We start from the raw sequence: 13602 nt of genomic DNA, 5'->3' as shown, positions 1-13602 counted from the left end.
GTATACCTCTACCCCTTTGACTACCCCACTGAGATACAGTAAAATGTATGTCAACGGAACAAACTCGAGAACCCATGTATACAAATTAACACGGTAATCAAATTAGGTGTTAGGGAGTTAATAACGGGTGTTAAATAAAAAATGAGAATTTTTTTAATACCTTTCAGTAACTCAAATACAGAGCGTAAAATTTTCTTTCTACAAGAAAATTGCTCTTTGGGCTCCCTAGAGACAGTAGGCGTGTTTGGTTTTGCTAGTTTGAATTTAGTCAAAGCAAAGATGGCGTCGAAACAGCACGTGATCCGCGAACGCATTGTACGGTTCTACGAAACGCATTTCCAACAAGGAAAAAAGTTCACGGTGACACATTTTAAGGAAGAAAATGTACCTGTCGGTACGGTATATCGTATCCTGGGTTCCCTGAACGTAGAGCGGAAGGTCGGAAGTGGTCGTCCGGTGACGATAATGACGAAGCAGAGGAAGACATCGTTAAAAAAGCTGTTTGACAACAAGGACGCAACCAGCCTGCGTGACGCCGGTTGGAAATATGGCTGCTCCCACGTATTGATCCATCGGACCCTCAAGATGGAAGGAATCGTCTGCAGGAAGAAGACGAGGTCGCCAGAGTACACGGAGGAGCAGATTGAGACGGTTAAAACACAGTGTCGGTGGATGACCAAAAAATACCGCGGGACGTCTTTCGTTCTGGACGACGAAAGCTATTTTCCGCTGTCCAAAACGCATATTCCAGGAAATGATAATTACTACTCCAGCGACAAGTCATCCACACCGCCTGAAGTGAAATACAAGTTCAAGCACAAGTTTGAAAAAAAGGTCATGTTGTACATCGCCCTTTCCGACCGGGGCATTTCAAAGCCTTGGTTTAAGCCGAGCGGTCTGGCAATCAACCAACAAATCTATCAAGAAGAGTGCCTCGATAAAATCCTGCTGCCGTTCCTGAATGAGCATCACGCGGATGGGAAGTACGTCTTCTGGCCAGCCAAGGCGTCTTTCCATTACGCCAAGAAGACGCTGGCGTTTCTTGAGGAGAAAAAGAAACCGTTCGTGCCGAAAGATCGTAACCCAACAAACTTGCCCCAGTGCCGCCCAATAGAGGATTTCTTTGGCTCACTCAGTGCCCTAGTATATAAAAACAATTGAAGGGCCAAGGATACGAAGCAACTGACTACAAGAATCCGGAATTGTATCCGGAAAATGGACGTAAGTGCCGTACAACGTTCTTGTGAGAGCATCGCAACAAAGTTGCGTCGAACAGCAGACCACGGCCCTTACTCAATCATTCACTGATATTTTTTTGAAGAAAATACATTATGTTATTAATAAAAAATACTGAAATCGATGAAAAAAAAATTTTTTTTATATGTGATTGAAAAAGTTCTCATTTTTTATTTAACACCCGTTAAATAAAAAAAATATTCCTCCCCTCTTGCCACATGAAATACATATAAATCAAAGAGGTTGGAACTTCCACATACCGAATTTAATGATAATCGATTTCGCGGTTTTGAAAATGGTTGGAGAGTGATATCACTCATTCCTTTTACATCCTCGTTACGCCAATGAGATACAGAAAAATCTCAAATGGCATAGAAACACCAAAAAATACGTCTGATACTACAAAACCTATGTATTTTCGACTATCGAACAGGAAGTTGGTACGTTCATAAACTGCAAATTCACAAAACTAATCTTTTAGTGTTACTACCCGAACAAGAAAACCCTTATTTACAAATTTTCACAGTAATCGGCTCAGTAGTTTTCGAATATATAAGAAACAGACAGACAAACATTAGCATTTATAGATATAGATTCTCCGGGTCTCCTACGAAAGGCAAAAATCGAAAGGCAGAATCACGAAAACCAGAATTACTTAAGGCAGAATATTTCATAAGGCAGAATAACGAATGGCAGAATCACAAAGAGCACGAATGGCAGAATCAAAAAATGGTCTATTTTCTTTTTAACAACACACACTCGCGGCCTTTGGCCGACTCTATTGTCCAAGTGTATGCTGTCCTTACTCGCTACCGCTAGTTCGGAATTAACTGAGGGAAAGAAAACCTGATTGAATAATCTTAGAAAGTAGATCAGTTGTTTGTATGCGAGAGGCCGCCGCTTCCGACGGCGGGTCGGCGTCGGCTCGGACCGCGGGAACCACTCCGGCTTTGTGCCGCCTCGGTTCCTTGCTCTCGATTATGCGTCTTCGCCGTTTTATGTTAATTATAACCAACAAGCCGTTGAGACTAGTGTAAGTTATACTTAACATCAAAAAATTACTCTCCGCGATGCCATGAGAGTCTTAAGGACCTGAGCCAAACCACTTTGCGCGTTTCGGATCTAATAATTAGGCTTGATTCGCACCTTCCATCAAAACCAGGCTTTGTTTTGCTCATCTTCATCTTGAGAAAGAGTTTTCTTCCCTCTTAACAACTGCGAGCTTACATTCAATGTGCATCACACCATCTGCTGTAGAGAGAGCGCAAAGTAGTAATAGTTTCTCTGACGAAAAAACGCTCCTAATTTGACAGAGCAAAAATCCAGTGAAACTCTTGTAAATTGCTCATCCGCGCACGCAAGAAAAATGAAATAAATTGCTCGGCGACCAACTGAGCATTGCGTTACCGTTCTCATCGCACTGGGGTGCGGCAAAAACGGTATAAAATCGAACTTTCTGCAGAATACGCACCCATGGTGAGTTGTGAATCTTCCTATAACTAATATTAAATTCAAAAACGGTTAGGATGTAGCTTCAATGTGAACTCAAATGTTTTGATATTTGGCCAACTTCTCTTCTAGTAAAGGAGAAGCTAACGAAAACTACTTCCTCTTAAACTGAGAGAGCAAATAATTGTTTATCCCCAAAGCAGGTATTAGACGAAGCAAACATTTGCTATTTTTGGTACGATTTTTTTTTGCGCAAAATAAAATCCGTATTAAAAATAGCAAATATTTGCTTCGTGTAATACCCGCTTTACGCCTAAATGTGGATAATTACTCACTCTGTGTGAGAGAAAGTCTAGTTCTCCAAGGGGTTTGGCAGGTAGAAAAAGAAATTTGGGCAAAAATCAAGAGAACGGAAGAAGCCTGATCAAAACTGGTCATTTCTGTGTGACCAGTTATTATGTCTGGTTACCGAATAATATTGAATAATAAATGTCGAGTAGCAGCTTTGATACCGTGACCAAGATTCTCACCAATTTGCCATCACGCACTTGGCTATCGTGAGTCAGGTTCTGCTACCAGTAATTCTGCCTTTCGTGTCCTTCGAAATTCTGCCTTTTGAAATATTCTACCTTGTGTGTACGGTCATAGAGTTCTGCCTTTCATGATCCCGCCTTTCGTGCTTCTGCCTTCTGTGGCGAACCCAGACTCTCCGTTACAATTTATACTGCTTGTTACTGTTCATGAATTGACCTGTACGAAGCAGTAAAGTCAACAGTGACTGTCTTAGTAATATAAAATTTGAATATTGTAATATGTACCAATAATTTGATGGTATGTGAATACTACTGAAAAATGCAATCACAATACTATTGAATTATCAAAAATATCCAAAGTTAAGGGAGAAGTTTTTCGCTGATGGTCCACACTGAAACAAATAACAGTACAGCTTGTACTGTTGTTGTAAGAACCTTTGAATAGTTTTCGCACAGCAAATTTTCTTTTTGATTTTGTTAGTGACTTAACCTTTAAATGCGCACGACATGAAAAAATCATCTAAACACATGAAATCTTTGTTTAACAGGTTTACTGCCCTGAAACTAACCAATATGCATAAAAAAATTAGAAGATTTACTTTTCATTGTTTTAAAACAACACTGCGACTTTATCGCAGAGTAAAGTCGAAACAATGACTTTTGTTAACAGTAACTTTGAAATTGACCTTTTGTTAGTATAATTAATATAATATAGTATAATAGTTTTCGTTGTTGTTCTAAAACAACATTACGCATTTAGGGGTAAAAGATATACCACCAGGGGCTTTTTTAAGAAATTTTTAAGAATGTTTAGTGAAGAGTATGACAGTACCTATATTTTATATGTTTGAAAATTAGCAGTTTGGCATGAAAATTTTTAATTCATATTCATCATTTGTTATATTCATACATGATAAATTTATTTTTGACAATTTTTAATTGGTTTTACTAAATTTTTGCGGTTTGAATACTTGGCAATTGAGGTTTTTCGTAAGTATCGCAATTTTATGTATTTAGATAAAACTATAAAAAAGATCTTAATTTTCTTCTTCGTGAAGTTCGAGTTATCCCACTCTTCCCATACATCGTCTTTGCAATTGCTTGCTAGTACCTAAAACTTATCAATTCATTGAGAATCACAATACGCGATTTTTAGTTGCTTCACCGAGTAATTTACAATTACAAAGTGCAACTAAGATGAGATATATTTCTGCATTCAATGGCAAACTCCACCTTTCCATCCGTTTCATGCTGAAAACATCTATGGGAATTTAGCAACCGTCGAGTTAGATCTATTAAATCCCCTTATTATTTCCCTCTAATTTTGCGCACCATTGTATGCCGTTTTCTCATTGCCGGAAATATAGATATGTACAATGATGCAATATATATAGTAGCGTATTACCCTGGAAATTGATAGGAATGCAATAAATATAACTAATTAAGCACAGTTTCAAGGTTGGCTCCATATAACCTCAATTAGCGATTTAGACGTTGTATACCTTAGACCATTAGGAGTTACTGTTAGTTGTTACAGTGGCAATGGGTGCCTTTGATATGGTCCGAGAAAAAACTGAACTCCGACATTTCAAACTTTACTATACGGAAAAAAATATTTTGCAGTGAAAAAAAACTGCATGCAAAATGTTATTTCAATCAAACATCAAACTGAATACTTTATATCTTCACTCTATCAAACTGCTAAGGAAATCATAAAGAGTTTAACGTTTTTAACGTTATTCAAAAAATGTTGATTAATGATATGCTTCATAAATCAACTATACTATTTTCATAGGCACCCTAATGCGCAGCTTATGAAAGAGTGAGTCTAATTATTGTCATTAGCAACGATTAAGACTACAGGATGCACGAGATCAATTAGTAATCTTATTAAATGCTTAGCTTAAACTCATAGAAACTATTTAGGTAAATAGTAGGGTAACAAGGGTGTTTTGTCCCATCTGGGAATATTTAAACGTCTTTTAGGTAAATTGGACGAAAATTAGAAAACTATAACATATTTCAACCTTTAAAATCTATTGTACACATATGTATTCTTTTGAAACAATTCAACTGTAACTGTAATAACATCAATAAGATACTACAAGAAAAATTTGTATACTTCTACAAGTGAAAAACAGCTAACCTATTTTGGCCGTACCATCTAACTAAGCTTTGATAATTTGACAGTTTTTAATGCATTCAAAACCACCATAAACTCGATACACATTTTCAAACGCCTAAAATAACGAAACGATGCTTACCTAGAATATGATTAGTTCGACATAGTTCCACAACAAAGTTCAAAATGTAGAGGTGGGCCCCAAAATAGGTTTTGTTGGCGGGCCCACGAAAAAATTGACTTCTTATTTAGTAAAGCGTAGAAACATTGTTTTTTTATTCAATAAATTGTGCAACCGCCGTTATCATATTTATGTTTGATTGCAACCGTTGTATTTCTATAACATGTCACACTTGTGTGTTAATCAAAAGACTGCAAAAATGAAAAAAATAATAATAAATTCTTGTTACTTAATAAAACTTGATAGATTTATTCCCAGCATAGCACCGTGAGTAGTTTCGCATGCTGTTTTGTCATGCTGGTCATGCTTTTGTGGCATGCTGAGCCTATTAAAATAAGCTCACGTGCTACACTTTCCTTAAATGATCAAACAGGTGTTAACAAAATTACTTTACTGAAACCGTTAGAATTTTGTTTTCAATTTCTAACCACATTGTAGGTCTAATGTTTTCCCAGGCGCAGGGAGATAAATTGTTTTACAAGTCTAGAAAATCTATAACGAGCGTCTTAGCAGAGTGATTGAGATCAATCAAAGAAATAGTTATCGGTTTCCGTTATACTCTACTAAATTTTTTGGAAATAAATATTGAAATTCAGTCCGCAAATATATATTTCGACTGTGACGTACAGTCTTCCTCAGTGCTTATGTGGACTGGTAAAGAGCAAAGCGTAAATCCTGTTTTTTTATTTGTAGTAGGTAAAAATGAAAATTTAGCACCCTTAATTGGAGTTAGGTAGGGAATTATGCGGTCGATTGTTTACCGTACCATGTCTGGGGTTTTTGGGAAGCAGATTGAATAGCCATGAGGGGTGATTACCTGCGTCTTTATTGAGAAGCGTGCATGAGTGTTGTTTATAAATTTCTAAACTTTCAGCTACGTCTAATTTCCATAAATTATTAACGGGGCGGAGGAGATGAATGTTATCCGAAGTTAGTGGATGTTCCTCGTTAAAAATATGTTCAGCCACCTTTGATCTGAAATGGTGTGGTGGGGCATTTGTTGAAACTTTACTTGCTTTGGTCACTTCTGCGAAATGTTCTTTGAAACGTATCCCTAGGTTACGTTTAGTTTGTCCAATGTAAACCATGTCACAGTGACTGCATGCAATTTTATAAATTCCAGCTTTGTTCAGGGTATCAAGAGGGTCTTTGGTAGACCCTAATTTTGTTTTGAGTTGGGTATTTCTACTAGTGTAGACAATATCCATCCCAAATTTTCTAAATTTTGAACGAAGTGGGCGTGTCAAGTTAACGTCATATTCAACGGCTACCCTTTTCAGATCTTCTGTTATTGGGGTGAGTGTTGTAAAAGATTTCCGAATTTGGGCACGCTTCTTTTTATCAACAATGGCTTGAATGATACTTTCCTTGTAGCCATTAAGTTTAGCAATTTCGAAAATATATTCCAGTTCCTTTTGCTTGGCTACTTCACTTAGAGGTAAAGTTTCCATGCGGTGGATCATATGATGGAAGGATGCCATTTTTTGCTGGAAGGGATGGTTTGAAGTGTTAGGTATTACCCGTTTTGTATTCGTGGGTTTCCGATAAATTTCAAATTCCAAGTCCGTAGACTTTCTGACTACAACGACGTCCAAGAAAGGGAGTCTGTTGTTAAGTTCTTTTTCAATTGTGAAGTTTATATTTTTATGGGTATTATTAAAGGATATGAAAAAAGTTTCAAGATCCGCCCTTTTCAAAATACAAAAAATATCATCCACATACCTCCACCATCGAATCGGTAAGATGTTCCTCTTCTCTAATGTACTTTCTATATTTGCCATGAAGAGCTCACATAGATGGTGCCCCTTTAGTCTGTTTGTAAAATTTACCACGAAATGTGAAGTAGTTTTCTTTCATGCAAAGGCGTGAAAGTTTCAACAAACTGTCAACTTTCTTTTTCCAAGTATTATCAAAATATTGGGAAAGAAGCCAGTCCTCTAAAAGGTTTAAGGTTTCATTCACTGGAACGCTAGGAAATAAGGCCGTAACGTCAAATGAAACCATTATCTCATCAGATTGGATGTTACCCGAGGATCTTAAATTTTCAACGAAATCTCCGGTGCTCTTTACTGATCGACTTGGAAATTTATGGGGCATGGCTTGAAATTCTTTTACCAGCCATTTAGCCAATTTTTCTGTGGGAGCCCCTACCGCTGAGATAATTTCTCTCATTTCATTTCCAGGTTCGTGAATTTTGGGGAGACCCTTTATTCTTGGAAGAACTGGATTTGAAACACGAAGATTTTGTAACGCATTACCCAAAACGGGTTTGCATTCTTTTATTGTATTTTCTACACGTTTTACCATATCAGCAAGAGGATTGAGTCGCAGTTGCCAATATGGACCTTTATCAATTTTTTGGGTTATTTGTTCATCATAGTCAGACTTGTCCATGATGACGGTTTTGTTCCCCATATCTGCTTTTAAATAGTAAACAGGTTTTTTACGTAATTCCTCAACTGTCTTTAAATCAGACGAATTTTCATGACGTGGCAGTGTCTTAGTAATTTTTGAAAAAAATTGGCGTACTTCACCAGTTTATTCTGTGGAAAGTTTACAACTGTCCATCCCAGCTTCTATATCGATGATCGATTGTTCAATATTGGGTCGTGAAGGAATTGCGAAATTTAGGCCCATATTCAGAAGATTTTGCTGGGGTTGTGAAAACTCGTACGAAGACCTATTGACCACAAAGTCGTCAATGAGGTGTACTTTGGCTGTCTTTCTACTACTGTTATTTCGTAGAAGCAGTTGATTTAACTTTTTCAATCCCAATTTTCGTTTTCTTTCCCCTTCACACTTTTCGGCTACTTTTACTTTAGACCAGTCCACATAAGCACTGAGGAAGACTGTACGTCACAGTCGAAATATATATTTGCGGACTGAATTTCAATATTTATTTCCAAAAAATTTAGTAGAGTATAACGGAAACCGATAACTATTTCTTTGATTGATCTCAATCACTCTGCTAAGACGCTCGTTATAGATTTTCTAGATTTGACAATGGCATCCAAGCCAAATGAGCCAAATAGGTTTTTAAAGTTAAAAAAGAGCATTGCGGGTATCCACAAATCTATTTCCTTTCTTAAAAATTGTTTGAAATATCATGTCACTCCCACGAGTCATAGAGTAAAAGTTAAGAGTCCTATAGCCCCCTCCATTATGAAACATATGGAACGGGAGTGTTTGAAAAGTAGCATCAAGTTTCTTTATAGTAAACTTAGCTCCACAACTCTGGAATGTTATTCACTTCATTTAAAACTTGCCAAAGAATTTCCTTTTGAATTCCAAAATTTTCTAACTAAAGTTAAAGTAGCCGAAAAGTGTGAAGGGGAAAGAAAACGAAAATTGGGATTGAAAAAGTTAAATCAACTGCTTCTACGAAATAACAGTAGTAGAAAGACAGCCAAAGTACACCTCATTGACGACTTTGTGGTCAATAGGTCTTCGTACGAGTTTTCACAACCCCAGCAAAATCTTCTGAATATGGGCCTAAATTTCGCAATTCCTTCACGACCCAATATTGAACAATCGATCATCGATATAGAAGCTGGGATGGACAGTTGTAAACTTTCCACAGAACAAACTGGGGAAGTACGCCAAATTTTTTCAAAAATTACTAAGACACTGCCACGTCATGAAAATTCGTCTGATTTAAAGACAGTTGAGGAATTACGTAAAAAACCTGTTTTCTATTTAAAAGCAGATAAGGGGAACAAAACCGTCATCATGGACAAGTCTGACTATGATGAACAAATAACCCAAAAAATTGATAAAGGTCCATATTGGCAACTGCGACTCAATCCTCTTGCTGATATGGTAAAACGTGTAGAAAATACAATAAAAGAATGCAAACCCGTTTTGGGTAATGCGTTACAAAATCTTCGTGTTTCAAATCCAGTTCTTCCAACAATAAAGGGTCTCCCCAAAATTCACAAACCTGGAAATGAAATGAGAGAAATTATCTCAGCGGTAGGGGCTCCCACAGAAAAATTGGCTAAATGGCTGGTAAAAGAATTTCAGGCCATGCCCCATAAATTTCCAAGTCGATCAGTAAAGAGCACCGGAGATTTCGTTGAAAATTTAAGATCCTCGGGTAACATCCAATCTGATGAGATAATGGTTTCATATGACGTTACGGCCTTATTTCCTAGCGTTCCAGTGAATGAAACCTTAAACCTTTTAGAGGACTGGCTTCTTTCCCAATATTTTGATAATACTTGGAAAAAGAAAGTTGACAGTTTGTTGAAACTTTCACGCCTTTGCATGAAAGAAAACTACTTCACATTTCGTGGTAAATTTTACAAACAGACTAAAGGGGCACCAATGGGGAATCCTCTTTCTCCCTTTCTATGTGAGCTCTTCATGGCAAATATAGAAAGTACATTAGAGAAGAGGAACATCTTACCGATTCGATGGTGGAGGTATGTGGATGATATTTTTGTATTTTGAAAAGGGCGGATCTTGAAACTTTTTTCATATCCCTTAATAATACCCATAAAAATATAAACTTCACAATTGAAAAAGAACTTAACAACAGACTCCCTTTCTTGGACGTCGTTGTAGTCAGAAAGTCTACGGACTTGGAATTTGAAATTTATCGGAAACCCACGAATACAAAACGGGTAATACCTAACACTTCAAACCATCCCTTCCAGCATAAAATGGCATCCTTCCATCATATGATCCACCGCATGGAAACTTTACCTCTAAGTGAAGTAGCCAAGCAAAAGGAACTGGAATATATTTTCGAAATTGCTAAACTTAATGGCTACAATGAAAGTATCATTCAAGCCATTGTTGATAAAAAGAAGCGTGCCCAAATTCGGAAATCTTTTACAACACTCACCCCAATAACAGAAGATCTGAAAAGGGTAGCCGTTGAATATGACGTTAACTTGACACGCCCACTTCGTTCAAAATTTAGAAAATTTGGGATGGATATTGTCTACACTAGTAGAAATACCCAACTCAAAACAAAATTAGGGTCTACCAAAGACCCTATTGATACCCTGAACAAAGCTGGAATTTATAAAATTGCATGCAGTCACTGTGACATGGTTTACATTGGACAAACTAAACGTAACCTAGGGATACGTTTCAAAGAACATTTCGCAGAAGTGACCAAAGCAAGTAAAGTTTCAACAAATGCCCCACCACACCATTTCAGATCAAAGGTGGCTGAACATATTTTTAACGAGGAACATCCACTAACTTCGGATAACATTCATCTCCTCCGCCCCGTTAATAATTTATGGAAATTAGACGTAGCTGAAAGTTTAGAAATTTATAAACAACACTCATGCACGCTTCTCAATAAAGACGCAGGTAATCACCCCTCATGGCTATTCAATCTGCTTCCCAAAAACCCCAGACATGGTACGGTAAACAATCGACCGCATAATTCCCTACCTAACTCCAATTAAGGGTGCTAAATTTTCATTTTTACCTACTACAAATAAAAAAACAGGATTTACGCTTTGCTCTTTACCAGTCCACATAAGCACTGAGGAAGACTGTACGTCACAGTCGAAATATATATTTGCGGACTGAATTTCAATATTTATTTCCAAAAAATTTAGTAGAGTATAACGGAAACCGATAACTATTCCTTTGATTGATCTGTTTTACAAGTGATTCTGAATGTTATTCACAATCTTTGGTTTAACATAGCACGTGAGCTAATTTCTATATAATTGTTAGTGTGTATATCACTAACAATACATGAGAATCCCGGAGATGGAGAGAAAAAGTGCTATTTTTTCGCTCTTTCGATTCCATCCGGTTACAACTTGTTCAAGACCGTCATATGAGATTATCTTTCATTGATGCATTCCTCCTACTGTCCTCTTACTGGTAAAATTTTAGGAGCAGCTTAGTTGAAGCTTTTTTACGTTTTATGTTTTCATTTTTTCTCTATTTTCTGAGAATTTTATGATAGAATATCTTGTGAAATGAGATAGGATTTTATGTTGAAACTTTATTTTGAAACCAATAATAGTCGACCTCTGCCACTCAATTTATTTTAAAGCTGCAAGTAAATTATCTCGGTTTTTCATTGCAAGCAAAATTTAATTTTGATGAGAAAAAAGTTGTATCAGAAAAACGTATCCGATGTTCAGTAGAGTGACTTTCAACATCATTTTCTATTAATCACAGTTTTTTTATTCTAAAAAAAATAATATACAAATGAACTTAGTTATAGCGATTCAATGTTTATTTCAACCTTCCTTTAATAAAATCAGTGAATTTTATGAGATCAGAAAAATGTATGACATGTTTAGTAACTTGCTTTTCAACATATTTTTTGTATTTTTTACAGTACAAATCCAACTAAAATATGTTCGGTATGATATGAAACTTATGGAATTTTCTTAATAAAAACCACGCACTGTTTCCAAATCTTTTTCTATATCATGTTTGGATTTTTTTATTCATACAACAGTAGTTCTATGTGAAATTGATGTCTTGTTTTTATTTGCATGGTCTTCTTTAATTTCCCACAGGTGAGTTTTCTGTTTTCTCATTCAGCAACAAATCTATTAAACACAAATTTATTCTGTATCAATTTCGTTATTACTGTTTCCCTTGATCTTCTTGGTGGGTATACCACTATAAATTTTCTGATAATTGTTTTTCTCCTTTCTTCCAGTGTTTCTATTAATATTATTTGAATACTAAACTTCTCTAGCTCTCTTCTGTTGACCTTTCCACTTTCTCTTTCTTTTCCTTTTCTCTTTTCTCTTTTCTCTTTTCTCTTTTCTCTTTTCTCTTTTCTCTTTTCTCTTTTCTCTTTTCTCTCTTCTCTCTTCTCTCTTCTCTCTCCTCTCTTCTCTCTTCTCTCTTCTCTCTTCTCTCTTCTCTCTTTTCTCTTCTCTCTTCTCTCTTCTCTCTTCTCTCTTCTGTCTTCTCTCTTCTCTCTTCTCTCTTCTCTCTTCTCTCTTCTCTCTTCTCTCTTCTCTCTTCTCTCTTCTCTCTTCTTCTCTCTCTCTCTTCTCTCTTCTCTCTTCTCTCTTCTCTCTTCTCTCTTCTCTCTTCTCTCTTCTCTCTTCTCTCTTCTCTCTTCTCTCTTCTCTCTTCTCTCTTCTCTCTTCTCTCTTCTCTCTTCTCTCTTCTCTCTTCTCTCTTCTCTCTTCTTCTCTCTTCTCTCTTCTCTCTTCTCTCTTTTCTCTCTCTTTTCTCTTTTCTCTTTTCTCTTTTCTCTTTTCTCTTTTCTCTTTTCTCTTTTCTCTTTTCTCTTTTCTCTTTTCTCTTTTCTTCTCTTTTCTCTTTTCTCTTTTCTCTTTTCTCTTTCCTCTTTTCTCTTTTCTCTTTTCTCTTTTCCTCTTTTCTCTTTTCTCTTTTCTCTTTTCTCTTTCTCTCTTTTGTCTTTTGTCTTTTGTCTTTTGTCTTTTGTCTTTTGTCTTTTGTCTTTTGTCTTTTGTCTTTTGTCTTTTTGTCTTTTGTCTTTTGTCTTTTCTCTTTTTGCTCTTTTCTCTTTTCTCTTTTCTCTTTTCTCTTTTCTTTTCTCTTTTCTCTTTTCTCTTTTCTCTTTCTCTTTTCTCTTTTCTCTTTTCTCTTTTCTCTTTTCTCTTTTCTCTTTTCTCTTTCTCTTTTCTCTTTTCTCTTTTCTTTTCTCTTTTCTCTTATCTCTTTTCTCTTTCCTCTTTTCTCTTTTCTCTTTTCTCTTTTCTCTTCTCTTTTCTCTTTTCTCTTTCTCTTTCCTCTCTTTTCTCTTTTCTCTTTTCTCTTTTCACTTTTCTCTTCTCTTTCTCTTTTCTCTTTTCTCTTTCTCTTTTCTCTTTTCTCTTTTCTCTTTTCTCTTTTCTCTTTCTCTTTTCTCTTTTCTCTTTTCTCTTTTCTCTTTTCTCTTTTCTCTTTCTCTTTTTCCTCTTTTCTCTTTTCTCTTTCTCTTTTCTCTTTTCTCTTTTTGATTATATCTTTTCTCTTTTTGATTATATCTTTTCTTTTTTTTCTCATTTCTTTTTCTCTTTGCTCTTTTCTTTTTTCTCTTTTCTTTTCTCTCTTTTCACTTCTCTTTTTTCTGTTTTCTTTTTTCTGTTTCTTTTTTCTGTTTTCTTTTTTCTCTTTTTCTTAAATAT

The sequence above is a fragment of the Wyeomyia smithii genome, chromosome 3, assembly GCF_029784165.1.
Source record: "Wyeomyia smithii strain HCP4-BCI-WySm-NY-G18 chromosome 3, ASM2978416v1, whole genome shotgun sequence".
NCBI lineage: Eukaryota > Metazoa > Arthropoda > Insecta > Diptera > Culicidae > Wyeomyia > Wyeomyia smithii.
The sequence above is the reverse complement of the archived record's forward strand: the minus strand, read 5'-3'. Positions refer to the sequence as shown.